At 46.5% G+C, this 27,614-nt stretch overlaps 1 protein-coding gene across 4 annotated transcripts in view; it reads right to left on the bottom strand.

Annotated features, from left to right (window-relative positions):
• The window catches only part of CSGALNACT1 (chondroitin sulfate N-acetylgalactosaminyltransferase 1), a 321,684-nt gene that overhangs the window by 280,794 nt on the left and 13,276 nt on the right, over positions 1 to 27,614 (bottom strand). Inside the window, exon 1 of one of the 4 annotated variants that reach the window (XM_070459784.1) lies at positions 3,652 to 3,731. The exons of the other annotated variants lie outside the window; for them this stretch is intronic. The gene's annotated coding sequence lies outside the window, so the exon portion shown is untranslated. Of the gene's footprint in view, positions 1 to 3,651; positions 3,732 to 27,614 lie in introns of those variants that run through there. 4 annotated transcript variants of the gene reach the window in all.

Below are 27,614 nucleotides of genomic sequence, written 5' to 3'. Positions count from 1 at the left end.
AACAGCACGTGGCGTCTCCCCCATGCCCGGCAGCACTGGGCCGGCCACTTCTCACATACCTACCTTCACGGACTCCTTCCTGGAGCCTCAAAGGCAGTGTCCCCTCCGTGTTGTGGGTGAGGAAGCTGCAAGCCCAAGATGGCAGGAGTGATGAAGCCGTGAGACCAGGGTTACAGCTCAGAGCTATCCAAGACCAAACCTCCTTCCTTTAGCGTCCACCCAACGACCCAGGAAGCAGAAGCGGACACATGGGCCCACAGGGGCCAAGGAAAGGTAGCGGCGGCAGCCGTGTCCATCCACAGCGCCCCCTGTAGTCGTGGGCACTCTGCTTCCAGAAACTCACTCTGCCTGTTCTCCCAGGGCCCACATCGTCTTAGAATTCCTCCTGCTAAACTACCAATCAGCCCGCCCCAAAGACCTTCCCACCAAGCTACTCCTCACCTCCACCAAGCCTCCTCATTCTAACCACCATCATCAAAGAAACAGAAGCGCCAACCTCTGCATTTTTAAAAACCGCCTTCTTGGCCAAAATAACAGTCCCCCAAAGTTGCACGGACGTTCAGTTTCTTGTTACGTTACTAAAGGCAGAGGACCATCTCACTGAGGTACCTAAATGCACAGACCCTAACACACGATGGGGTTGTCCAAAGCTGTGCAGAGGGCGGAGCCTGGCAGCAAGCACCCCAAGGTGTAACCGTGACAACGAGCCCAGTTACCTTATCTGGCTGCTGGCTGCGCTTCTGGGTGAGCATCCAGAAACAGCCTCAGCGGGAAGCCCAGCCCCGGTCCTACCCCAAAGAGTGGTATTTTCAGAAGCAGGTTCCAGCATTCTCTTCTCCTCCCATCCCTGACGCCCTACCCAGCGTCTTCCACCAAGTCACCATCCACTCCAAGGGCTCCTTGATCCTGAATCTGTGCTGGGCTGTGGGCTCCTAGGGTGTTTCCCAGGAGGTTCCTTTTGAGTCTCTGAAGGGTCCAGAGAGCAGTGGGTGACTTCTGCTCACAGGAGCAGGGAGGCAAGCTGAGTGGACAGGGATAATGAGCCACATGGCAGGGGGCACGGGAGAGGGGTCGTGGGCAGGGACATCCATGGAAGGTGCAGGCGGGAGGCGGCAGCTCAGGGAGTCCAGATGCTACGCGCCACTTCCCTAGAAGGTCTGGTAAAGAGGGATGAAAGCTTGCTGGGCATCACAGTTGAACTGTGTCCCCACCGTCACCCCCAGGACCTCAGAGTGTGACCCTAGGTGGAAACGGGATGATGGCAGGTGTGATAAGTTAGGCTGAGGTCACATGGAGCTGAGTGGGTCTCAGTTCCAGATGACTGGTGTCCTTCCAAGCAGATGACCGCGGGAGGATGCAGACACGCCGACAGGACACCACGTGGGGACTGAGGCAGAGATGCAAGAGGTGTGGTTACAAGCCCAGGGCTCCGAGGATGCTGGCCTGGAGCTGGGAGCAGGAGGCAGGCAGGCCACTACCCCCACGGCCTCAGGGGGAGCCTGGCCCTGACCAGGCCTCGAGGCTTGAGCTCGAGCCTCCGGCATTGGGACGGTAGATTTGTCTTTGAAGCCACCCAGTGCATGACGCTTTAGAAATGCATGCAGTGAGGGCGGAAGAAAGAGGAGAAGGCAGAGGTGGTACGAAGGAAACCACAGGACAGGCCTGAGAGTCCCTCCTCTGGCCTCAGGAGACCAGTCCTCACTCACTTCACCCTCAATGAGGCGTCTCAGCAGCTCCGCTCACACCCCAAGGGCTGCTGTTTCCCCACCCCCATTTCAGCCTGCCCTTTAAAATGAGCCGCGGCTGCTCCTCTCAAGGGGCTTCCCAGGTGGCGCTAGTGGTAAAGAACCTGCCCGCCAATGCAGGAGACCTAAGAGACACGGGTTTGATCCCTGGTTAGGGAAGATCCCCTGGAGGAGGGCATGGGAACCCACTCCAGCATGCTTGCCTAGAAAGTCCCAGACACAGAGGAGCCTGGCCGGCTGCAGTCCATGGGGTCGCAAAGAGTCGGACAAGCGACTGAGCGACTGGGCACAGCACAGCTATGCTACATCAACAGAAATGTGCAGAGGCAAGAAATGCCTGTGTTCTCAAAATGATCTAACTGAACAGATTATCTTTTTTTCTCGCCATCGATGTACTGTTTTTATTTTATATGAACTGGTGATTACTGCATGCAATATTTTCCCATCATGAGCACTTCGTAATTTTCAGAAATACTGCTGTGATGCTGTCAGCTCCCTGGCCCTAAACATTTAACACTGAGCCATCATTTATCTGATAAAGTCCAAACCATTCAGCCATCTCTAAATGCGCCCACACTGCCTCCCACGACAGAGCTCTGCTCTGGAAAAAGGACTTATTTTCCCCTCCACACACATGCACACACCAGAGAAACTGATTCATCCATCCCAAAGAAGGAAGGATACAGTTGACCCGTGAACAACCACGGGTTTGAACTGCGCTAGTCCACTTATACTCAAGACTGTTTTCAACAGGAAATGCCTCAGTGCCACAGGATCCAAGGCTGGCTGAGTCCTGTGGATGCAGAACTCTATCCTGAGTACCCATGTGTATGAGGAATGGAGGGCTGGCTCTGAATTATAGGTGGGTCTCAACAAGTGACAAACAGATTCAAGGGATTAGATCTGACAGACAGAGTGCCTGAAGAATTATGGACGGAGGTTCGTGACATAGTACAGGAGGCAGCAATCAAGACCATCCCCAAGAAAATGAAATGCAACAAGGCAAAATGGTTGTCTGAGGAGGGCTTACAAATAGCTGAGAAAAGAAGAGAAGCCAAAGGCAAAGGAGAAAAGGAAAGATATTCCCATTTGAATGCAGAGTTCCCAATAATAGCAAGGAGAGACAAGAAAGCCTTCCTCAGTGATCAGTGCAAAGAAATAGAGGAAAACAATAGAATGGGAAAGACTGGAGATCTCTTCAAGAAAATTAGAGATACCAAGGGAACATTTCATGCAAAGATGGGCTCAATAAAGGACAGAAATGGTATAGACCTAACAGAAGCAGAAGATATTAAGAAGAGGTAGCAAGAATACACAGAAGAACTGTACAAAAAAGATCTTCATGACCCACATAACCACGATGGTGTGATCACTCACCTAGAGCCAGACATTCTAGAATGCGAAGTCAAGTGGCTCTTAGGAAGCATCACTACAAACAAAGCTAGTGAAAGCAATGGAATTCCAGCTGAGCTAATTCAAATCCTAAAAGATGATGCTGTGAAAGTGCTGCACTCAATATGCCAGCATATCTGGAAAACTCAGCAGTGGCCTCAGGAATAGAAAAGGTCAGTTTTCATTTCAATCCCAAAGAAAGGCAATGCCAAAGAATGCTCAAACTACCACACAACTGCACTCATCTCACACGCTAGCAAAGTAATGCTCAAAATTCTCCAAGCCAGGCTTCAATAGTACACGAACCATGAACTTCCAGATGTTCAAGCTGGATTTAGAAAAGGCAGAAGAACCAGAGACCAAATTGCCAACATCAGTTGGATCATCGAAAAAACAAGAGAGTTCCAGAAAAACATCTACTTCTGCTTTACTGACTAAGCCAAAGCCTTTTGACTGTGTGGATCACAACAAACTGGAAAATTCTTAAAGAGATGGATATAACCGACCACCTTACCTGCCTCCTGAGAAATCTGTATGCAGGTCAAGAAGCAACAGTTAGAACTGGACATGGAGCGACAGACTGGTTCTAAATCGGGAAAGGAGTACGTCAAGGTAGCCTCCCACAAACGATCATGAGTTTCAGGGTCTAGACCTTGATCTCGCCTCTGGCCACACAGCTTCCTGTCCACTGTTAAAACCACTCACTCGGTAAGTGTTGATCTGAGTCATTTTTACGTAGGAGTTAGCTGCCTACTTCTCCCTTCTTATTTAGATCCCCAATTAGAACTATTACAACTCCAATCTTGTTCCAGGCAGTAATGTAGTCTCCATAACAAAGGAACTTTGCTTCCCCAGATCCCTTGTGGCTAAGGATGGCCTACTTCTGGCCAGGGAGGTGTGGGCAGAAGAAAGCTGCCCTCTTCCTAAGTATGAAAGAAGCGTCCTCAGCTAGCCCACGCCCTCAACCTCACCATTCACCCTCTTACTACTTGGGAGACAACGTAAGGACAGAGGTACCGGAGCTGTTTCTAGACCTGAGAAGGAGGGAAAAGCAGGGCGGAAAGCTAAGGATGGAGATGCTGCCCTGTCTAGACCACTACCTCCTGGGCACCAGCCTGGAGCGCTACCTCCTCTGCACATCTTCCCACAGGAGAGAAACAGACCCCTACATTTCAATCCAGAGGTGTGGGTTTTCTGTTACAGCGTGCTAAGTCGAATCAGTCGTGTCCAACTCTTTGTGACCCCATGCACTGCAGCCCACCGGGCTCCCCCATGGAGACCGTCCAGGCAAGAATACTAGAATGGGTTGCCATGCCCTCCTCCAGGGGATCTTCCCGACCCAGGGATCGAACCTGCGTCTCCTTGCAGCCCCTGCGTTGCTGGTGGAATCTTAGGCACTGAGCTACCAGGGAAGACCCTTGGGTTTTCTCTTACACGCAGCCAAACTTAATCCAGAAGTGCTAGGGAAGAGGTGTCCTTGCTGATAAAAGAGATGAGTAAGGCCTTTGTCCCAGCGGTCAATAGTGATAATCTCTCAGGAGAGAGAGAAACTCAGAGGAATAATCCTAACCCAGTTGGGGTGCTCACAGGGGTTCAGAGCGGGGAGAGAGAGCTTCTGGCTAAAAGCATTTAAACTGAGCCACTTCACACTAAAAATACCACACTAATCCCACCTGGAGAGACACTGTTCAAGAGAGTACATCCCTACCAGCGGACTGCACGGGTTTGAGCCTCTTCGGGGAGTTACAGAGGCGACTCCCCTTCCACAGCCAGGTGGAGCTGGGGGGCCAGACTGCACCTGGTGGGCATCTAGGACTTCCACCCACCTCCCTCCTTTCTATCCGCCCACCGAAAGAGCCCCAAATACGTGTTCTCAGGGCCCCGAGGGGACCAAACTTCCCCTGGGAGGAGGTTTCCGTCCCATGTTCCAAACCATCGCAGCAGAAGTGCCGATGAGGATGCTGAGCCACAGCCTGCAGGGAAGATGGCCCTGCCGAGGCTGGGACACCCTGAGGCTGTCTGAGCTCAGCTGCCCAGCCAGGGAGCCGGAAAACACTGCCAGGGGTTCACAGCGCTGGCCTCCCAGACAGCCTGAGGCCTGGGCCGAACACGGAGCACCACCAGAAACAGGAACCAACGGCGCAGCTGGCCCGCCCCGCTGCGGGAACTCGGCCACCCAGCACTGTCCCCGCCGGGTCCTCCACGCGAGGCCGGGGCCCACGACCCCCCGAGGGTCTCTGATGTCTTCCTCCTCCCAGACTCCCAGGGGTCCCCTCTCTGCCACCGCCATTTCCACAACCCACTGCTGCTACCGGAGCAGGTCTGGTCCATCCCGCACCCCCCGCCCTGGCTCACCCAGTCCCAAACGGGGCACCTCCTCCACCCGCCAACCCCACTCCACACGGGCTCTGGGCCATCAGCACTCCCCAGCCACAGATGCTCTTTAGCGTTCACACCCTTGTGATCTGAGGGGTGGTTCTTTTCTATTTTTTTAAATTGAAGTAAGAGATTGAGTTTCCCTGGCGGCTCAGACGGTAAAGAATTTGCCAGTAACGCAGGAGACCCAGGCTTGGGTTTCCAGTATACAGCAAATCACATAACAAAGTCAAAGTTTTAGTCACTCAATCTGGTCCAACTCTTTGTGGCCCCACGGACTGCAGCCCACCAGGACACCCTGTCTATCACCAACTGCCAGAGTTTACTCAAACTCATGTCCATCAAGTCAGTGATGCCATCCAGCCATCTCATCCTCTGTCGTCCCCTTCTCCTCCCCACCTTCAATCTTTCCCAGCATCAGGCTCTTTTCCAATGAGTCAGTTCTTCGAATCAGGTGGCCAAAGTATCGGAGTTTCAGCTTCAGCATCAGTCTTTCCAATGAATATTCAGGACTGATTTTCTTTAGGATGGACTGGTTGGATCTCCTTGAAGTCCAAGGGACTTTCAGGAGTCTTCTCCAACACCACAGTTCAAAAACATCAATTCTTGGAGGACAAAGGGCTTCTCCATTGCCCCCCGTCCTCCTGGTAAACACCACCCAGGAGAAAACGGAACTAGTCCTCCACGGAGACACAACAGACACACCCCAGGGCCCCAGCCTCAAGCTCTGGCTCCACCCACCCCACCCCACACCCAGAGAAGGATCCTGATCAAAGAAGCATGAAGAGCACTGCTTTCACTATGAAATCAGTAACTACAAAAAATATTTTACCTAAAGCACACAGGCTGTAACAGTCAACAGAACTCCACTTGCCATCTCAAAGATTAAATCTGAAAAGACACCCATTTCTTCTCAGCACATCACATAGTCAAAAACCACACCTTCAGAACCCTGCTGAAAACACACTTCCATCAAATGAGCCGGCCTACATATGCAGATTCACGTGGTGCTAACTGGCTTTGGCTGTTTCTTTTACATAAAGTCGATATTTTTATGGATCGTTAAATGTCCCGCTCAGCATATTAATTTCAAAAGAAACAGTGATGGCTATAAAAACAAATTCCCTGGTGCAATCAATGTAAAGACTGAAGATAACTAACTATATTTGCTATATTGCTATAGCTGAGTGTCTTAACAAGCTGGTACCAACAGTGAGATGGTCTTCAACTCAAGCAAAAAAAATAAATTTTGTACTAAAGTCTTTCTTCCTGTGATTTAAAGCTGACTGATGCGGGTTTAAGTTCAATATAAGCTACTTTGGGGACTTCTCCCATGTCCAGTAGATAAGACCCCACATTCCAACCCAGAGGACACAGGGTTTTAACCCTGGTTGGGAACTAAGATCTCAGATGCCTCGGGATAACCGAGCCCATACACTGCAGTTGGATTTCCCTGACTTCCACTACCAGCCACCCACCACAGCTCTGGGGACAAAATGTAGTGAGGCAATTCCAAAGTCCATTTCAAGACTGCCCTTTTCCATTTTGACTCCACCTGTTCGACTTCATATGACTAGAACACTAAATTTCTAATTGATATGCAACAAAGGTTTACTCTGTAGCACAAGGAACTATAATCAAAATCTTGTAATTATCTATAATGGAAAATAATCTGAAAAATAATGTATGTGTAACTGAATCACCTTGCTGTGAACCTAAAACACTGTAAGTCAACCATACTTCAACAAAACATATATACTAAGAAAAAAAAATTTTTTTTAAAACTGTCCTTTTCAATGTCTCCACCTGACAGCCAGCCCCCTCCAGGTACACAGGCTACTTCACTTAGTCAGGTTACCCTTGAGCTGACATCCTGGGAAAACACTTTAGCTCTTGAAATAGATGAGGCATTCTGGGCTTGGACCCTAAGACCCAATGGATTGATATCAAAATTTAAGGTCAAACCTTATTTCCCTTATATTGAAGTTCTTATATTTGGGAAGACTTTTGGTATAAGCCTAAAGAACTGAACACAATATCATAAGTGTGTTTAACATTTTGAACATGCTGATAAAAGACAAGTATGCCAGTAACAAAAACACCTGGCCGTCAGCACTGTATATTAATATTAGCATTAAACACTATATATTAATATCAGCATTAAACACTATATATTAATATCAGCATTAAACACTATATATTAATATCAGCATTAAACACTATATATTAATATCAGCATTAAACACTATATATTAATATCAGCATTAAACACTATATATTAATATCAGCATTAAACACTATATATTAATATCAGCATTAAACACTATATATTAATATCAGCATTAAACACTATATATTAATATCAGCATTAAACACTATATATTAATATCAGCATTAAACACTATATATTAATATCAGCATTAAACACTATATATTAATATCAGCATTAAACACTATATATTAATATCAGCATTAAACACTATATATTAATATCAGCATTAAACACTATATATTAATATCAGCATTAAACACTATATATTAGCACTGTGCTCAGCTGCTTCAGTCTGACTCTGCAATCCCATGGACTGTAGCCCACCAGGCTCCTCCGTCCAAGGGATTCTCCAGGCAAGAATACTAGAGAGGGTTGCCATTCCCTCCTCCAGGGGATCTTTCTGACCCAGGGATCAAACCCGAGTCTCCTGCTTCACAGGTGGATTCTTGACCACTGATGTACCAGGGAAGTCCACATTAGCATTAAATACTATGCATTAGCGCTGGGTGTCCGCATCCACATGTGATGTAGAAACGTCACATCACATGCATCCTCTCCAGACACCAGGGACTATTTGGAAAAAGAAGAAAGGTTTATCCCAGACCTCAAGGGTGGCTAACTGCATCAGTTCTCAGGTTAGCAAGAGTAAAAAAAGGAAATGGAACATATGAAACTAGCCACTAAGGAGGCAATGCGACCGGAATAAAGAGGCCATGAAGGCTGGGGAGGAAGGTAAGTGGACAGGTTTATTTTCTAGTTCAGGGCACAGAGGTCATGGTCAGCTCCTCCCACACTACAAGACCTGCACTTTGGAAAAAGTGCCTCCTCCTCGAAGCTCAAAATGAGGCATAATGATACACCTTCACCAGTTAATGGTACTGTACATGAGAACAGTCTATAAATGCCCTGGCTATATTATAATCTGTAAACTGTCCTGGTCCCAAATCTAAGTGAAAATAAAAATAGTGGGATTGAAATAGAGCTCTGATCTATAGTTCCATTCTTAACCAAAGTGTCTGTCTTTCAAGGGTAAGAGACTTTCTTCTATCAATAGAAGTCGTCTGTTCTATTTTTATCACCAACTTTATCACCATTTTTAAAGGGTAGGGGCTTCAAACAGCCCATTTCTAAAACCCCAGGACTTTCTGGCTGGCGAGTACATTTGTGCCCGAACACGGGGTTTCTGCATGAAACCTCTGCCCTGGCAGTGTCCGAAGCCTTGAGCCAGGCGGCCCCTGGGGAAACCAACCTCACGCCCACTTCCTGCGGCCGCTGTGACAAATTACACCAACTTGGTGGCTTAAAGCATCACAAATCCATTGTGTTACAGGACTGGAGGTCACGGGTCCAAAATGGGTCTCCTGGGCTGGCCCCAGCATCCCAGAGCTGGATCCTTCTGGAGCACAAGGAGACTCCTGGGGGAGGACCATTTCTCCACCTTCCCAGTTTCCAGGGGCCACTTTCTCTCTGGTTGGTGGCTCCCGGCCCCACCTCTGAGGCCAGCAATGGCCGGTTGTGTTTTTTTGGTGTGGTGTCAATGGGTTCTCTGTTCTCTCCATCACATCTTTTTATCCAAGTCTTTTAACACTGCGATTACACTGCCCCTCCCCAAGATAGTCCAAACAATCTCCCCATCCCCAGGGCCCTAATCCCGATCACCCCTGCAAAGCCTTCTCTACCATACAAGATACTACGGATTCCAGGAATGAGGAGGTGGGCGTCTTTGCAGGTCATTATTCTGCAGCCACACCACTCCTGGCTCATGAACAAGAAGGGTGAAGAAGCTGCAGGGAGTTCAAAGCAAGGCACCGGTAAGTCCACTCTGCCCAAGTGTCTCAGGCTCCATAGTGTCCCTGGCTATCGTGACTTTTCGGAGGTTAGAGGATGGTAGGGGGTCAGGGGCGATGCCTCACCCCCACTTGGTGCCCCCACATGCCCGGCTGCATCGTGGCACTTTGCATCAGCCTCAGCCTGTACCATCACCTACCCATGACCACTGAGGTTTAACCTGACCCTGACTCCATCCTTACCCAGCGAGCCACATCAGGCCAGGAACACACACATGTCTTTTTCAGACAGCATGGACGAAAGCTCATTCTCAGATGGGTGGAGAATTTGAAGGCTCTTGTCTTCAGCCAGCGTCTCCAGGGCAGCTGACCCTCTAGAACAGTCAGACAGGTGGTTCTAGACACAAAGTTCCTAGAATCATTGCCCGCCAGCTGCCCAAGACCCTAGGGAGTGTCCAGAATGGCTCTGAAAGCCAACTTGATAAATCAGAGCCCATGACAAGGCACCAATAAATCTGAATATCTGCAAAAAACAGAAATTGGTAAGCATGGCCAGTAATCACGACCATTTACCCTGGAAAAGTCATATGCCTCAGACTTGCTAAGATACTGGCAATCCTGCCTGAATCCCCTGTATGTTAGAAAGCATACACTTGAACCTGCATGTCTGAATTTTAAAAAGGTACTGTAAATAGTTACAAACTTTAAGGAAAGTGAAAATTAAATTTTAACGCAAATATCTTCAGGACCTTGAATAAATGAAACAGCCCTATGTCCCTAAAATGATGAATAATAAACAAAAAGACATTTATTTAAGACAAAAATGTTAATTACCTTAGTAAATATGAAACATCCACGCAATACAGTATTAGACAGCTACTTTTGTGAAATGGGAAAAACACTTATTTTCAGGATAGGCATAAAATCGTATGAACAATATAAACACTGAGTATGTAAAAACACATTCAGAGACAACAGAAGGAAAATATATCGAGCACTGGCAGAAATTTCCTCTTAAAATGCAAGTGTTTAAAAAAAATTAAATAAATAAATAAATTTTTTAAAAGCAAGTGTTATCTGTTAGAGATCTTTAACTGCAAACCACAATTCTGACTAACTCAACCCAAAGAAGTTCTACTGCGATCCTGGGAGCCAGGGAACCAAGCTGCCAAACAGGTGAGAAACAAGGTGCTTCAGGCAAGTCCTCACCCAGGAGGAGTCACTCTGATGCCACTACCAGGGATAAATGCGCTCCGAGCGCTGGTACTTTTAAACTCTGTCACTTTCCTCAAATCCTTGGGAAGGAACACTGTTTACCTAGGTCACAGGCCTACCCCGGGGGTAAAGCCCCTTCTTAACAACACCATTTCCCGCCCCCAAGACTCTACCACGTGGGGAGAGGTGTAATCCCCCAGAGGAGATCAGAGAGCTTTACGGAAGGAGTAGGGTGATAGTTTAAAATAAAAAGTTGTGACTTCCCTGGTGGTCCGGTGTCTAAGACTCAAGCATCCCCAACATAAGGAGCCCAGGTTCCATCCCTGGTCAGGGAAGCAGATCCCATATGCCGCCACTAAGAGCTGGCACCGTCAAATACGTAAATGAAATGTTTCAATGTGATAGGGCCCACGTGGGGTCTCAGGATAAGAAGGCTCCTTATGTCGACCTCACAAACAAAGAATAAAATCACAGTGATCTGTGAGACTGACCCAACTGCCCCAACGGCATCCTGTTATCTCACTGGCACCTGTCATCTCAAAGATGCAAGACCACCAGATTCCAGACCTCGGGTTGCCTGACCATCCCTTCAGGGAATTTCCATTGGTGGGGTATAAGGAGGACTCCATCAGAAAGGGAGGACGCTGGTTCTCCTTAAGAGCCAGTCACCCTCTCTTTTCCCTCTAATAAATTTCCTTTTTCTTGCCTGACTGACCAGCTCACTCTCCTTTTCTCTGCACTCACCTTACACAATGAAATAAAGTTAAAAAAAAAAAAAAAGTCTGCTTCAGTGGAATCAGCAGTGATGTTTGTCTTTTTTTTAATACTTCCTTTACTTGTTAAGATTCCTTATGAAGATGAAATATTATTTTTACCAAGATCATTACGTTGTTTTCTACACCCAGGGTGGACCCTGCTGACGGCCCATGAAAATCCGTCTCCCCCTGCTCCTGAAACCATGGCTGGCTGACGTCCTGCCCCGCAGACAGCCGCAGCGCGTCACCACGGCCGGGGGTGACCAAGTCCTCCTCACCGCAGGACGGGCAGAGGTGCCTCGGACAGGGGGCAGGAGGCCGCGACTCCCTCCCCCGCCCCGGGAGCAGCATGCGGGCACGGCAACCGCCCCGGTCCCCGCACTCAGGTGCCGGCGGTGCCCTGAAGGCCACGGAGCCCTGGCTCGGGAGGAGCGGGAATCTCAGCAGAACAGCCCTGCTCGCGGGAGCCCCTCAGACCACGCGAGAGGGACCCAGAAGTTTCTCCTTCAGCCACCAAAAGAACTGCTGAGTCTCCCTGCTGTAACCTCTCAGCCTCATCCTGAGTCAACCATGCAGACGTCACTACAGGGCAGGCAGGAGTTCCAGGAGCCACACCCTGGAGAGCCACACCCCGGACAGACCACAGGGCCTCCAGTCCCGCTCCCCCCAGCAGGGCCGAGGCCTGGATGAGCTGGGGAGACTCCAGCACTTCAACCCCCCTAGTCTGTAAAATGGAGTTAGTGGGGGTGCCCGCCTCGTCAGGCTGTCGTGAGGACTGAGGGAGTCTGTCTGTGTAAAACACCACAGTGACCGCACAAAGGGATGTTACATTTCTACATTTTTCCAAAAGGACTCATTTTTTTTTAACAGTTATATTTCAGGTATTTGATTTGGAAAAATATTAACACATCTATTCGCCTGAAAAATAAGCTGTGAGCAGGGTGAAAGCTAGAACTGTAAATAGGTAAGAACACACACTAGATCTGTCCTCTTTTACTTGAACATTTGTGCCCGGGGTCCTGTGCTGAGTCATACTGACTCTGCACCTTTTGTAAAAGCATGTTGCCTGTAGCCTGAAACATACAGGAAGCCCATTCTCAGAGCTCTGACCTTTAAGGGTGTAGCACTTTTCCAATCACATAGAGATAAAAAGTTGCAGAGTGGAGAGTAACATTTGTGTCCTTGGAGGTTCACCAGAATATCCTGATGTGACCTATGTGGACAGCTGCGAGAACAAAGGATTCCCACACCAAGAAGTTTCTGACAGCCAACCTCACCCCTCACCTTGCCTCTAAAAGTGCTTTGCTGAAACCCTTCAATGAGTTTAGGGGTTTGGGTGGCCATCTCCCTGCACGGCCCTGAAATAAACCTTTCTCTGCTCCAAACTCCAACGTTTCGGTTTGTTTGGCCTCACTGCAGACTAGGCACACAAACCTGTGCTCAGTAACAGGATAAGGATCATTCTCCATGTGTGTAGCAGGAATTATTAGAACTGTAGTAAGAATGAAGTTTAAGAAAGGCTTAAACTCAGTGGTGTGAGCTGAAGATACAGATTTATTCTGAATCCTTCTCTTCCAGGGTCCTAGGAGTTTAAGTCGGACTTCTCTGCATGGGTCTGTTCCAGTGTGAGCACACGCGCACACATACACACACTCACACGTTCACACAGGCACCCGCCTCGATACAGAGCTGGCCCCACATTTCTGCCCACAGTTTCTGCAGCTGAGGATAAAGTGCTATTCATTCAGTGAAGAGGCACGCTGCTGCTGCATAAAAAGGTGGCTTGTTAATTCATTTCTCAAGTTTTAATACTTTCTTATAATTTCTCCCCAAAACTCTGGAGTGGTTTTAGGTGTGTATTACCGCACTGCGGAAAAAGAAATTAACCCTTTCCTGGATCCTGGGAGACCTAACTTCATCCCAGCCGGGGGCCTTTCAAGAAGGTGAAATAAAAAAAGGAGGAAAATAAAATTGTCCATCAGGCAAGGAGCTATGAGTTTACAGATGTCATGTTAGTGGTGAGTTTACTAAGGAAAATTTTAACTGCCCCCTTTCTTTTTTTAAGCATGAATGTATTTACCCAAGGCAATTAACACAAATTTCCTGTGTCCTCTGACAAAATATTCCATGGATATTTCCATAAAAGCATAAAGTGGTTAAATTGTGCCTACCAGATGCAGCCCAGTATGGCTGAAATGTGCCACCGCTACCAGGTAAGAAAGTGTCTTTTGAAAGCTAATGCATGCACTAAGATACTCCGTGCATATTAACCCAAGGGAGTTAATAACACATGGAGTCAAAAAGTAGGCTCACCTCACTCCGATACTGAGGCATTAACATGTGTGCTTGCTTGTTACTTGACAGGTCCATGTGTCCAGACAGGGTTCCCATGCAAACCGTACCCATTCTTACCCAACTGCTCTTCATGTCTCTAAGAGGCAGAATTTAAGACCAATGGGTAGAAATTGTAGAAAATATGTGGAACTTTCCAACTGGGCCACTCAGATTCAGAATGGACCCCACTGTAAAGCGGTCAGCTTGCCACCTCCAGAAGTATTCAAACAGACTAGACAGCCCAGGATCTTGAGAGAAGCTTCAGTATGAGAATGCTGGCTAGCAAACTCCATAGAGTTCTAGACTCGATCAAGGTTTAGATCAACAAGAGCCCAGGACCTCACCAAGGCGTTAGACTTCAACCTAACGATGTTTTTCTTGCCAACTGCCCAGCCCCAGAAAAGTAAGCTCCAGGAGTAACGAGGCACACCTACCATGTGAGAAGACTTCCCTTCCTGGTCCTTGACCTCCCAGGGAAGGGTAATCCCCACCATGCAGTGCCTGGGTGGCTCTGGGATCCCCCTGGGGATGCTAAGCAGCAGTGAGGAGGAAGAGATGATCCCAGGCTCCTCGCTGGGGGAGGGACACCTCCCTGGAGGGAGCACCTCGCTGGGGGAGGGACACCTCCCTGGAGGGAGCACCAAAGAGCCCACCCAGGAGAAATACAGGTAACCAGAACCAGGCCACCCTCTAGGGCAGAGGGGGGACCACAGGGAAGAGCACCAGGGCAGCCCACCAGACTAGAGACCTCCTAGGTAAAACCTTGCAACCTTTCTGATGGTGCCCACGAAATAGTGAAAAGATCCCCAGTCTGCAACCCCAACTCTCAGCTGCCTCAGTGACAGAAAAGCACAAAGATCACAAAGCCAAAATCACATGACAAGTCACCAGCCTCCCTCCTATAGACTCTCAGGATCACCATCCCCAAATCCAAACCAACTGAAGGATTAAGAAGGCAGAGACAGGACTGCTGGGAAGCAGGCCAGGCTCCCTGCACAGCCCCTGGCTCTGGAGAGGGCTGAAATGCAGAGAGAATTTGCATACTGGAGACCCTCCAATCAAGTCGTTGATAGAGAAACTGCTCACGCTTGATGCCTAAAAACGCTCTGCATTGTTAAACGTGTATCATGTACATGCTGAGAATGACAATGCTTCAGTGACGGCTCTTCTGAATGGGCTGTATCCAAAAAATCAGGGTGAGGGGGATAAGCACAGAAGTTCAATGAGGGACGCCCCTGGTGGTCCAGGGGTTAAGACTTCACCTTCCAATGCAGGGGATGCAGGTCTAACCCCTGGTCCGGGACTGAAGATCCCACATGCCTCCTGGCCAAAAAATCCAAAATGTAAACAGAAGCAGCATTGTAACAAATTCAATAAAGACATTTTAAAAAGTAAAATGGTAAGATGGACCCACAGGAGGAAACAAGCAGGTCTCTGCTCTGAGTGGACTGCCATCTTCCTTGTGTGTTGAGCCATGGACGGGCCACCAGCAGCTGGACCTCCAACCCCGGCCAGTGGCTTTTGAGTGGGAGCGGCAGCCCATCCTCTGACTGTGTTCCTACAATGCCTCCTTTAAGTTGCTGGCACTTGTCAATCACAATGAAGTAACTGGCACGTTTCCCATTTTCCGTTCATCTTGCAAACCAGACTCCAATTGCCATTGGGCAGAACCTCCTTACTAACCTGGAAAGGATGCTCATAGGCAGCTCTCTTGCACCATGCCTACATGACCACAACCTTCCTTCATCCTTCAGCCACCTGGACACAGTCTAAGGCTTGCAGAGACTTGGGGCAAATATCCCTGGGAGGAGGAATGAGGCAGGAGAGGAGCAGAAGCATCAGGGGTTTGTAATAGGGAAGAACAAATTTGACTCCATATTACTTTAACTTTGTATCTTGTGGCTCTTATTACCAGTTTAAAATGTTGCCTATGGCCTGAAATATAAAGGAAGCTCTCTCAAATATAAATATAAAGGAAGCTCTCAAGGCTCTGACTTTTAAAGGTATAACCCTTTTCTACTCACATAGAGATAAAAAGTTGCAGAACAGAGAGTAACTTTTGTCTTGTTAGAGGTTTAGAGGAACATCCTTATCTGACCTGATGTTGTAAACAGCTCCAAGAACAAAGGATTCCTGTACCAAGAAGTTTGCAACAACCAACCACACCCTCTCCCCTTTCAGCTTGGGTAAAGTGGTTCTTTGGGACAAAGGTCCACCATCTCCTCTGACTGCTGGCTTTCCAAATAAAGTTATTATTCCCTGCCCCAACACTTGTCACTCAATTTACTGGTATGTCATGTGGGGGGGGGGCGGCAGTATGAGCTTGGACTCAGTAGCAGAACTAAATTTAACTGGGATTCTGACCGGGATTAGAGAGTGTGGGGAAATGGAAAAGTGAAAGTCGCTCAGTCACATCTGACTCTTCGTGGCCTCAAGGGCTGTTCAACCCACTAGGCTCCTGTAATTGAAATGATGAAATAACGAAATTACATCAGGCCAGCTAGAACATGATGCCTCAAAATAATAGCAATACTAATAACAATCAGCTCCTGATTGGGATGAATGCTGGGGATGGCTGAACAACAGTGTGAATGTACTTACATGTTACTTAACTGTACACTTTTCAGTAACTGTTTTTAAATGGTTAAGATGGTAAGTTTTATGTGTATTTTACCACAATAAAGAAAAGTTCTTGCTTAAGCTTTAATTTTTTATAAACCAACAGCAGATATTCACTGGTCAGCATCCTCTGTAATTCCACATTAAGAACTTCTTTTAAACTGTGGCCATGGTTGTGCTATGCTTAGCCACGCAGTGTGTCCGGCTCTTACGACCCCACAGACTGTAGCCCGCCAGGCTCCTCTGTCCATGGGATTCTCCAAGCAAGAACACTGGGCTGGGTTGCCATTTCCTTAAAATAAATGAAAATGCTGAATCAAATAATGACCAGGTAGTCAGGCCATGCTGCACCTCTGTCTTTGCCACTTCCATTATGTATGGCATCCGAGTTTTTATCTCCGTAGTGTGTTGATGGCCCACAGAAAACAAGGACATTTCCAAAAAAGTGTCCTTCGCCGAATCCTTTTTCACAATCAATTCTAAATCTTCCAGGTTAAGAGAATTAAGTAATGTAAGCCAAATGCTGCAATCTGGATCAATCTAGATTTAATCAGATCTCCCTTTTTCCTAGAAATTAGTGTACTAAAAATGGCATATTTTCAAACAAATTAACAAGGGTTAACTGTATTCCTTGACGGATACTAACAAATCTCAATTAATGTCTTGATTTGATTGCTATCAACTTAATTGATAGTAACAAGGATATGCACTCACCTACTTTTAATTTCCTGAAACACAAACGTTAGAGTTTTTAACAGCATTTCTACAAAATACACCAATTTAAGATTCATAAGTGTCTACTTGGTTAACTCTATTTATTAGCTGCCACAGAACATGTACCAAATTAGTTTCAAGGCCCAGCTCTTGAAAACCAGAACACGAACACAAATTGTGACCCTCCAGTAGTTGACCTTTCACTTAGATATTGGATTTCCCCAACCCTGAAATAAGAATAAAAAGCAGCTGTGTCTTCATGTGACTTTTCCCTGGCACCAGCTCAAAGCAGAGTGTGTAGCAGGGGCTCGGTGAGCATGTGCTAAATGAATCAATAATAACATCAAGGTTCGTTTACGATACACATCAAAAAGTAAGAAGTATTCACAGACACATCAGGCAACAAGTCAAGCTGCAGAACAGTTACATATGTGAATCTTTCAAAATTATGTCATTTCCGAATGCACTACCTCAATTCATGAATTGCTATCTGTATTATCTTATATTACTGCACCTTATGAAGGGAACTTTGGTAGTTTTCTTTCTTTAGAATGTAAATAACTTCTAATTTAACTGTTGGGTTGGCCAAAAAGCTTGTTGGGTTTTCCCATAAGATGGCTTGAGTAGCACTTAGTTCTTTAAAACTTCATTCAAAACAATTGTTAGGTTGTATTGCGACAGCTGCCAAATCAGTCAAATCAGTGTGCAGTTTTAAAAAAATTATCAAAACCAGTGAATTTTTGTGTAGCTGTTTTAATACTGAAGATAGAAGGAAAAAGCAGAATTTTTTGGCATTCTATGTTTTGTTATTTCAAGAAAGGTAAAAATGCAACTGAAACCCAAAAAAAGAGTTGTGCCGTGTATAGAGAAGGTGCTGTGACTGACTGAACGTGTCAAAAGCGGCTTGCGATGTTTTTGCTGGAGATATCTCACTAGGCGACGCTCCACGGTCAGGTAGACTAGTTGAAGTTGACAGCAATCAAATCAAGACATTAACTGAGAACAGCCAACATACTCAGCCAAATCAAGTGTCGAAAATCATTTGCACCAGGGTGGTTATGTTCATCACTTCGATGTTTCAGTTCCACGAAAGTGATAAAAAAAAACCTTCTTGATCATATTTCTGCATGCGATTCTCTACATAAACATAACAAGAACATTACGTTTTTAAAACAGAATACAAAAGGCGATGAAACGTGGATACTGTACAATAATGTGGACTGGAAGAGATCATGGGGCAAGCGAAATGAACCACCAGCAACCACACCAAAGACCAGACTTCATCCAAAGAAGGTAATGCTGTGCATACGGTGGGATTAGAAGGGAGTCCTCTATTATGAGCTCCTTCCAGGAAACCAAATGATTAATTCCAACAAGCATGCCTTCCAATTAAACCAAATGACAGCCGCACTCGGCAAAAAGCATCCAGAATTCGTCAACAAAAATGTACAATCTTCCATCAAGATGACAAAAGACCATGTTTCTTTGATGACCAGGCAAAAACTATCACAGCTTAGCTAGGAAGTTCTGATTCATCTGAGGTATTCAGCAGACACTGCACCTTCGGATTTTCACTTATTTCAGTCTTACAAAGTTTTCTTAATGGAAAAAATTTCAATTCCCTGGAAGGCTGTAAGAGGCACTTGGAACACTTCTCTGCTCAAAAACGTAAAAGATTTTGAAAAGATGAATTATGAGGCTGCCTAAAAAAATGGCAGAAGGCAGTGGAACAAAATGGTAAATATGCTGTTCAATAAAGTTCTTGGTAAAAATTAAAAATGTGTCTTATTTTTACTTGAAAGCCAAAGGAACTTTTTGGCCAATCCAATGTTTTGCAAATTCGATGATACTGAGTTTATCGTTGTTTTTAATCTGTTCTTTTTAAAGGTAGAACATGCAGATATCTTAAATTCATATGTAAGTATGAGGATAGAATACGGCAAACAGATGGGGAAACAATGGAAACAGTGAGAGACTTTATTTTCTTGGGCTCCAAAATCACTGCAGATGGTGACTGCAGCCATGAAATTCCAAGACGCTTGCTCCTTGGAAGAAAAACTATGACAAACCTAGACAGTATATTAAAAAGCAGAGATATTACTTTGCCAACAAAGGTCCATCGAGTCAAAGCTGTGGTTTTTCCAGTAGTCATGTATGGATGTGAGAGTTGGACCATAAAGAAAGCTGAGCACCGAAGAATTGATGCTTTTGAACTGTGGTGTTGGAGAAGACTCTTGAGTCCCTTGGACTGCAAGAAGATCAAACCAGTCAATCCTAAATGAAATCAGTCCTGAATATCCACTGGAAAGACTGATGCTGAAGCTGAAGCTCCAATACTTTGGTCACCTGATGCAAAGAACTGACTCATTGGAAAAGACCCCGGTGCTGGGAAAGATTGAAGATGGGAGGAGAAGGGGCGGCAGAGGATGAGATGGTTGGATGGCATCACCGACTCAATGGACATGAGTTTGAGCAAGCTCTGGGAGTTGGTGATGGACAGGGAGGCCTGGCGTGCTGTAGTCCACAAGGTTGCAAAGAGTCGGACACGACTGAGCAACTGAACTGAACTGAACCTAAAAACTGGAGAACCTTTACTTTCAAAGGATTATACTCCTAAACCAGTCCTTTAGATTGACATGTTTGGGAATGGTATAGCACTAAAAGAGGATTTCTGAGAATTAATAAGTTGATAAAGAGTAAAACATGTGGCAAAAATAGAGAACAGGCAATAATGACCTAAGAATAGACACTGTTTTCCATTTCTTTTGTCTGACACAGCAGTGCTTTATGTGGAAGGTGCGTAGTAAATTTAAGGTAAATAAAAATATAATCCTATCCATAGATTTCAAATACACAGTCTTATGAAGCACAGTTGCCAGTCTGGAACACACTTCCTGTGGTTATGTTACCATTACAAATCACATTCAAGGCCACACTCGACCAGTGGTTAATGTGAAATTCTACTGAAGTGTAAAATAGATCCCGTTATTTCCCACTTTGAAGACCTATACTTTCAATTAGTAAGAATAAACCAATTCTGTGTCCAGGATAAGCCCCAAGTCAAACTCCACTGACTCAAAATTTCTAATTGCGGAGTCAGTTAAGGCCAATATGGATTATCACTTGTTGTTTAGTTGTCCAGTCATGTCTGACTCTTTTGCGACCCCACAGACTGTAGATTCCCACCCCACGGACTGCAGTCTTCAGGCTCCTCTGTCCACGAGGGTTTTCCCGGGAAAGAATTCTGGAGTGAGTTGCCATTTCTTTCTCCAGGGGATCTTCCTGACCCAGGGCTCGAACTTGAGTCTCCTGCATTGGCAGGTGGGTTTTTTTTTTACCACTGAGCCACCAGGGAAACCCGGATTATCGCTGCTGCTGCTGCTAAGTCGCTTCAGTCGTGTCCAACTCTGTGCGACCCCATAGACAGCAGCCCACCAGGCTCCGCCATCCCTGGGATTCTCCAGGCAAGAACACTGGAGTGCGTTGCCATGTCCTTCTCCAATGCATGAAAGTGAAAAGTGAAAGTGAAGTCGCTCAGTCGTATCCGACTCTTAGAGACCCCATGGACTGCAGCCCACCAGGCTCCTCCATCCCTGGGATTTTCCAGGCAAGAGTACTGGAGTGGGGTGCCAGTGCCTTCTTATCGCTAACCTCCTCCAAATTCCTTAAAACAGGATCACGGAGCCAGTACACCAGAGCCTTTCTGTGCTGAGAGAGGTCTAGGTCTTTCTACTGATAGGGGAACACTGTGGGCTAATCTATGCCAACTTTCTACTGTCTGAATACACCTCACACATGTCCACCTTTTGAAAATGAGACACACAAAAAGATACTTCTGGAGACAATCAAGGAAAAAATTTTTTCACTTATCGATATATTTTAACACTTATACATCATTAATCATCTACTCTTTCTAAAGGCTAATAAGAATTCCTCTGTATGGAGACACTAGAGTATCTTAACCACTTCCCATTGATTTATATTTAGGATTTTCTTCTCTATAAATAATGCTTCAGTGAACATGCTTTACATACCTTTGGATACTACTCTGATGATCTCTGTAGGATGAATCCTTATAAGTAGATTTACGAGGTTAGAGTATGAATTTTTTTTTAAGAATTTTTTGATGTGGACCATTTTGAAAGTCTTTATTAAATTTGTTACAGTGATGCTTCTGTTCTATGTTTTAGCTTTTTGGCCTCAAGGTATGTGTGATTTCAGCTTCCTGGCCAGGGATCAAACCCACACCTCCTCCACTGGAAGGCAAAGTCTTAACCACTGGGCCACCAGGGAAGTCCCAGAATATGCACTTTTTAACTGAGGTATCATTAACACAATATAATTAGTTTCAGATGTATAATGCAATGATCCAATATTTGTATAAATTGCAAAATAGTCGCCACAGTAAATCCAGTTAATGTCCATCACCACAGTTAGTTACTAAATGAGGAAATTTTAAGGACGGCCTGGCTATTAGGCAACTTTTGAAGGATGATTATTAGTTTTTTAGGTGTGAAGATGGCATGGAGGTCTTACATGATAAAGACATTATTCAGTTGAAATAAATATAATATTCAAGCAGTATGTACTCCCCCTGCTACCTAAGGGAAACTTCAGTAGGTCCCATAATTCTCTGGCTACCTGTAGGTAATAGAAACTCCTAAAGTTACTTAAAGTCAAAAATACAATGATGATTCAAAAAATAAAATGTCAAGTCAGTACATTATCCATCCTTGAAGTAAGGCCAAAAAAGTAAGAAGCATCAGCTTCTGCCTTCCCCTTTTCTCCCCACCTCTCCTTCCTGGCTGTGGTTACCTCCCCCCCAGCGTTGGAACGGCCACCTGGCTGCTAATACCATGAAAATGAAGTGGCACAGATTTCTGGGTGTCTCCCAATATCCACTAGTCCCTTCCTCTTGACAAAAAGAATCCCAATTTTAAGCTGGGCCCATAGTGACCCAACAATAAGCTTCTATGTCCAAAGATCTCTTAGAGCTGGGCATGACCCCGTGACTCAGCTCTGACTAGTAACACATAAACAGAAACGCTGAGTGTTTGAAAGTATCCTTAAAAGGGAGGGAGCAGATCCTGCCTCTGTCTGCCCGAGCTATAATGTGATGGCTGGAACTGCAGCAGCCCCTCTGACCCTGAGCACGAGGACCACAGTCATGAGCCTGGGCCACGGGGCAGGGAACTAGGAGGGGTGATCCTGACAACCCTATGGAGCCGCTGAAGTGCCCACTTTCCTACTGACTGTACGTAAGAGAGAAATTAACTTGTACCGTGTGTTACCACTGTTCTTCCACTTACATGCCGGCAAACTTACTCCTCACCAGTACAGAAGGTTTTGCACTCTCAGAATCAGCAGATTCCCAGACCTGACTCTCTGACTCTCAGTGGGTACGTCTGTAGGGACTCCAGGGACTCCCCTCAAATCTTGTGCTATGGGTGATGGACCCAGTCCCTGAGACTCAGTCCACAAGCTCTCCTCTGACTGTGCCCTTGAGTGGGGGTCAAAGTTCCAGGCTGGTCCCCCTCCCTGCAAGGGCCACACCTGGTCCAGGGGAAGCACTCACAATCACCCCAACACACATGGCAGTGGGGGGCCCTGCCCCAGCAGCTCTCACTCTCCACGCCCCCAAAACATCTCACCAGATTCACAGCCGGCCCCCCCAGCGCCCAGCTGAGGGGACACACAGCAGCACCCCCAACCCCACTTCCTCCCGGAGGAGGGGCTGGTGCAGACTCACAGCAGAGGATTCTCCACAAATAGAGCGATGCTTTTTATACCCTCTGAGTAAGGAGGATTTTCAAGAGCTGTGAACCTCGTGTTCAGACACTGCCTCTGAAATGCCCATTTTGGTCTTTCTCACAACTTATTTTTGTCACTGCTATTTGATACATCTGGGGCTTTAGTCAAGTTTTCCAATTCAACAGCCTGTGGCAAAAACAAAAATTTTATGTGGACACAGCAGGGGAAGGAGAGGTGGGACAAATGGAGACAGTAGCAATGAAATAAATATACATCGTCCCATGTAAAATAGATAGCTAATGGGAAATGGCAGTATAGCACAGGGAGCTCAGACTGGTGCTCTGTGATGGGGTGGGATGGAGTGGGATGGGGTGGGAGGTGGGGAAGGAGGTTCAAGAGGGCGGGATATGTGTATACCTTCGGCTGATTCATGTGGATGGATGGCAGAAACCAACACAACATGGTAAGGCAATTATCCTCCAATTAAAAATAAATAAATTTAAAGAAAACAATAACTTACGTGGGGATGCACGTCGGCAGTAAACTCTAATAAAGCAAGGAGACGATTAACACAGTACTTGGAAGTACAGTTAGTCCTGGGTGGGGATGGGTCGGGAGGAAGGCAGGGAATCTGACCCAGAAGCTATGTCGGGGCTTCAGAGGGAATGTGCTAGATGCTCCCTGGACAGCCATTCGCTTTGTTATGATAAGCTAAAAGGGACACGCATGTTTACACATGCATGTATTTATCATGACTAATGAATTTAAAAGGAAGCAGCAGGCACAGCGTAATATGTAAACTCCGCAGCAAACAATCTGGACATGAGCCTGCACTTGACAACGAGGCTATGAACGTGATACAAAGTGGAGCAAGCCGGTCAAAGTGTGACCCTTCCAGTGGTGGCCTCGGAGGTGTGAGGGGCGGAGGTCAGTGCTGTGGCAGTGACAGATGAGAGCAAACAGATCGCAGCTGCTGTCTGGGGCCCTGGAGCCACCTGAAGGGAGAAAGTCCCCAGGCCCCGCGAGCTGGACAGGAGTCCAGACCATCTGCTCAGCGCCCCAGCCCTGGCTGTCCCCAACACCGTCCACCCCGAGGAACGTCCGATCAGAGTTCCTGAATGCTCTCTGCGTGACTTTTGACTTTTGTAATTGCCACAGTGACCTTCTGATTATGATCTGGTTTCTGGGAGCTCCTTGAAGGGCAAAGAAGGTGCTGATCACAGAGATTTTCCTGTTGCTGCTGCTAAGGCGACGCCAGCTCTCTCACCATCAGCGAGGGCAGCTTACCTCGCGTGATTCTCACCATCAAGTTAACCTGAGAGACCGCAGAGGAGGGAGACTCAGAGCAACCGGCTCCAAGATGCAAATGCCACTCGCGTCACTGTTAAAAGCTGTCATTGTGAGCAATTGACAGAACTTCTTTGGGCCTTAGTCTCCTCACCTGTAAAGTGGGAATAACGGTGGTACCCACCTCCTGGGGTTGCTGTGAAGACCCCATGAGTTAATGGTTCTAAACCACTGAGACAGCAGATGTCACAGTGTGAGTACAACATAAACGTTTGTTGCGACTCTCACTTTACAGACCGAACATGGGAGGCTCAGGTGCTAAGGTCACTTGCTTAAACCCTATCCCTGGCACCTAGTCAAACTCAAGTACGTCAGGCTTCAGACCCCACGTGCTTAACCACCAGGCTTCTGACCAACCACCAAGACAGTCACTCGTCAAGGTAAACGAACCTCTGTGCCTTGGCGTGTTGGTGAAATGACTTACTCAGGCCTGATGACGCCACCACAGGCTGACAAAGGTCAGACCCTGGGCCTCCGGAACAGAGAACCCGACTTCCCGGCTGAGCCCCGGGTCGGCCAAGCGGAAAGTGACCTTCCCTTGGACCGTCATCCCAGGAGAGCACACAGCTGCGTCCCTACCCACCCCCCACTAAACTCGGAACCACTCAGCGGGAGACACTGGCCCCTAGTTCTCCATTTCTAGGAAGATGGCAATGAGCAGATACAAAATATAAGTTCTTCTGTGACCCCAGACAGGTTCTGCCTTGAGCTAGTTAAAAGGCAGCAAGCTTTCCTTCAAGATCTTTCTAACCTGAAGCTCAGGGATACCACACCTGTGAAGGGCAAGGAGATGGGCCCTGGCCCGAGGGTCACCTTGGGAGACTTGTCATCAGGCCTGGAGGCAAGTGCAGGCACGCGGGACCCCTGGTAACACCCCGTGACCTTGAGGAGGGCCAACCTCTCTGCACTGGCGTCCCCACGCAGGAAGCAGAAAAGTTGGACCAGACAATCTGTGAATTCCCTTCCGTTCTCTGATCTTTATATCCATATTTTAACTCAGCGAAATCTCATTTTGAGTTGACCGCATTCAAAAACAACTCAAAATAACTCTCACTTCAAGGCGATACAGATTGCTTTCTTTCCAGAATGTAAAAAGGGCAGGCAGTGCTAGGGCTATTTGCAATTGTGAAGGGGAAAAGGTGCTTTCAAAGCCCCTATGTGAGCTGTTGGGACCAAGAGAGGGAAAAATCTATTAGCCTGGTAACCGCACATCACGTGAAACAGGCCTTAAAAGCTTTTCTCCCTGACAACAGTAAGCAGTAAACCAGGCCTATTGCTAAGCTGGTTCATGCCCATCAACCCCAGATTACACTTTGCACACATGTGTGTGCTCATGTGTGCACATGCTCACAACAGACTGTGGATTTTTTTAGAAGGGTAAATACTGAAGAAGTACCATAACACTTTCAAAAAAGACAACGTTCGTTACAGGGATCTCAAAATTAGGTGGATAACTTATTAGAGACACTAGCCTGATCCATAATCTTACCTTTGGTCTCATACGAACAAAATGTTTGCTATGAAATCCACAACGAAATTAACTTCTGAATTAAAACTGCACAGAAGAAATAAGCTGAAAAATTCAGTAATGGGGATTTCCCTGGTGGTCCAATGGTTAAAGACTCCACAATTTCAGTGGAGGGGGGCCTGGGTTCCACCCCTGGTCAGGGAACTAGATTCCACATGCCACAAATAAAGAGTTCACAAGCTACAACTAACCCAGTGCGGCCAAATAAATAAACATGTTTTTAAAAGTTAAGTAATGGACCACCCCATTGGACTATCAGGAGATACTGGTTTGACACCTAAAATTATTCTTTTTATCTGCAGCATGTATAAAGTGCAACTATAATATTTACTGATGGGTTTTCTCTTCCAAACAACACTGTCACTTGTATTTTTAGCCTTTAAAGCTATTTTACAATTCGTCAATTTAGTAAAAATTAGTTTCATCAGAAATATCTGTCCAGAAGCCTGACTCATGAAAAAACGCCAACTACAGACAATACATCACTCCACTCATTTTTAAAAGATCTCATAATCTTTGTAGCAGGACCTTTCTTAATGGCCTGATAGGGCTGAACCCTCCATCAAACTTTGCTGCATTATATCTGGTACACAGGCACTCTGATAGGAGGGGAAAAGAAAAGACAAACGATCCAGGAAGCTGAGGTATGTCACACGGAATGACCAGGCTATTACTCTGAATGATAATGCCAGGTTTGTGCGAAGCACTTTGCCTAATTAGACTTCACATGAGGGGGAAAACACTTTAATATTTAACGCGTGTAATGGTGTAATCAATGTACACAAATCAGGCTTGATAAGGAATACTGCTTATTAAAGAGCAAGACAGATGGCTGCAGGAGAGGTACCATCATTCAAGGTAAAACCTCACAGTCTCCCACGGTGGGCGCCAGGCATGCACTCTCCAATCACCGCCCCAGCCCCGGCCACACCGTGCATTATTCAGCCTGCCCGCTTGCTCAACAGACTACAGATACACCCACATCATAGATGCAAGGAAATCCCTTGGTTGAAACAAGTCAGCTCTGCCACTTCTCAAAGCATCTTAACCACTCTGACTGCCGTCAAAATCCCCATGAGCCAAGATCTCCAACTTCTCTCTTATAATCACTTCAGCGAGATAATTAGTCCTCCTTTTTATTACCTTCAAGAACACTTAATGTGCTGGAAGCCTTCCTGACTCTCTTAAATCCAGCCAGCCTGCCGCAAGATTACGAATGCATAATTGATTTACAGGTAGCTTGCAAGAAAACACCAAGGTAGAAAACAGTATGTGGGAACAGGGTTACAAACAGGCACGCTTACAAACAGCACGTGATACGGAAAAGGATTTTTAAGGACGGGTCATGTGTTTGCTTTCTCCAAGGTCAGCTTTACACGCACGGGCAGGGATCCTGGGAGGTAACTTGTCCTGTTTGTGAACACAGTTTCTTGCCAACCCTGTGGATTTTAAGTTGATGTCTCTGTTCATTTCATGCGTGTTTACAGAGAACCTTCCGTGTCCACACACTGAGCCATTCTTCTCGCAGGGTATCAAACAACTGCGTAAGCCACAGTCCCCACGCTCCAAGGGTCTGCGGTCTTGTCCAAAAATGACACAAGACGCTGCTGCAGCAGACTTGTCACCACGGGGGTACCACGCCTGGACACAGGAGCTACAGCGCCAAACAGACTTTCGTGAAAACGCTGGGTCTCCCTGTCATGCCACCTGTCCTGCCAGGGCATCTGGTCTACCTAAATCTTTGTTCTTCCAGTCTTTTCATAGGAGTTTCAAAAAATT

This window comes from Odocoileus virginianus, chromosome 32 (genome assembly GCF_023699985.2).
Source record: "Odocoileus virginianus isolate 20LAN1187 ecotype Illinois chromosome 32, Ovbor_1.2, whole genome shotgun sequence".
Taxonomy (NCBI): Eukaryota; Metazoa; Chordata; class Mammalia; order Artiodactyla; family Cervidae; genus Odocoileus; species Odocoileus virginianus.
Note: the sequence above shows the minus strand (reverse complement) of the source record. Positions and strands in the feature narration are given on the sequence as shown.